The sequence below is a fragment of the Echinops telfairi genome, unplaced genomic scaffold, assembly GCF_000313985.2.
Source record: "Echinops telfairi isolate 266 unplaced genomic scaffold, ASM31398v2 ScPeMD7_1;HRSCAF=3_0, whole genome shotgun sequence".
Lineage (NCBI taxonomy): Eukaryota > Metazoa > Chordata > Mammalia > Afrosoricida > Tenrecidae > Echinops > Echinops telfairi.
Genome location: NW_022103896.1, coordinates 32,435,472 through 32,437,382, shown reverse-complemented (window position 1 = coordinate 32,437,382; position 1,911 = coordinate 32,435,472). Strand labels below are relative to the sequence as shown.

General features: G+C 43.2%; 1 long non-coding RNA gene across 1 annotated transcript in view; it reads left to right on the top strand.

Moving 5' to 3' along the window:
* Window positions 1–1,576, top strand: part of LOC123521383 — a 15,795-nt gene extending 14,219 nt beyond the window's left edge. Inside the window, exon 4 of the long non-coding RNA XR_006679834.1 lies at window positions 1,467–1,576. This is a non-coding gene — a long non-coding RNA (uncharacterized LOC123521383). The remainder of the gene's footprint in view (window positions 1–1,466) is intronic.
* Window positions 1,577–1,911: the final 335 nt, after the last annotated feature.

Below are 1,911 nucleotides of genomic sequence, written 5' to 3'. Positions count from 1 at the left end.
GGGAGGAAACATTTAGGAACTAGAGAAAAGTTGTATTTTTCATCTAAGTTACCAGATCCACCTTCCTTGTTTATGTTAGTCAGGGAACTCCACTAGAACCGGCCCACCTTGAATGACCCTGCTGGTATATAAAATACTGGTGACATCGCTTCTAGCATTACAGCAATGTGCAGATCATCACAGGATAATCAACTGTACACTGTAGACCAAAGAACAGCAAGTCGAAATTTTACAAGGTTGGCTGGTTTGCTTGTGAGCATTGATTTCTTGGCATTCCTTAGTCAGCTGTATGGACCTTCTTCCTGCTGTACAAGCTTTCTTCTGGAACCATCTTGAAAAGCATTTCCTGGTGAACATTTCTTCAGAACCATATTCTTGTCCTTTCAATTGTTGGCTGATGCTGAAAGATCACAAGAAGTAATATCCCTAGATAATAGGTTTTTTTTTTTTTTGGAAGGGACAAAGATGGACATTGAATATATTTAATTCAATAATAGAGCTTTGATGTTGACCTAGAGCAATCATCTTTCTTTATGCTAGGCACTTTGGTTTTGAGTGGCCTCATAGAGCTGTAACTGGCTAACTGACCTCTTGAGTAAAGGACTTAGAATTTCTTTTCTTATTTTAGAACATCTTTTTATTGGGGGCTCGTTGAACTCTTATCACAATCCATACATCCATCCCTTGTTTCAAGCACATTTGTACATTTGTTGCCATCATCATCCTCAAAATATTTTCTTTCTACTTGAGCCCTTGATATCAGCTCCTCATTTTCCTCTCCCTCTCCCACCCTCCCTCAGGAGCCCTTGATAATTTATAAATTATTATTTTTCATGTCTTACACTGTCAAATGTCTAATATGGTCTCTTGAGGGCAAAGTTGTTTGCTCCTTAGGCAAGTGGGATAGGCCACCACCTTCCACGGTTCAGTACCGTGGGGAGTGCTGATGGCTCAACCCAGGGGCTGATGAGGCACCGACTGGCCTGACTCTCCACCTGGGATAAGAGGGACACTTTGCCACTGTTCCCTGGCAAAGCTGCTGAAACACAGCAGTCTGCAAAATGTCAGTTCCTCCCTGGTCCCTACTGTATTCTCTCCTCCTGTCTGTGAACAGCTTGGCAGGTGCATCAATGTTTCTTTGTATGCCCTCATATAATTGTCAACTGCCCCTTTGTGTAGAAACCTGGCACGAGATGCAGGCTGCATGATAGGGAGTGTAGAGAAACCTGCCTCAAATAAAGTTCTGACCCCTGGAGTGCTTATGCTTCCGGGTCCCCTGTGCCCCCACTTTGCTCTTTCTTTCTCTCATCTATCCGTTCTCTGACTGCAGATCTGCCCTCTCAAACCCATGCAACTTGTGAGAGAGCTGGACCCCTTAATCATACAGGTCTCTTCATTTTTGCAAACATCTGAAAAATTCTGGAGAAATCTTTAAACAATCATTATTTCCATCTTTATTGTTTCAGATTGCCAGGGAATCAGTTCCTTCCTTTCATCTCGTGGAAGACACCGGCTTCCCTTGGAGCTCCTGTAGTTTCCATTCCAGACCATAAATAAAGCATTGAAGTGAGCCATACATTTTCTTTATTGTACATAACTGTTACGTTTACACTGTAAACTAGTCTCTTCCATGTGACACACTGAAAACGTTTGAAATTTGTGAGGATTACCAAGATGAGGGGGGGGCAGTAGAGGTTATGCATTGGACTGTGTTCCTCCAGGTTGACAATTTGAAACCACCAGCCGCTCCACAGAGAAAGATGGGGCTTTCTACTCCCATGAAGATGCCCAGTCTCAGCAACTCACAGGAGCAGTTCTGTCCTGTCCCACGGGGTCCCTGTGCGTCAGTCCTGTCTAAATGACAATGACTTTGAGTCTATTTATTTTTTTGGTTGTATCTGCAAAGGAGTC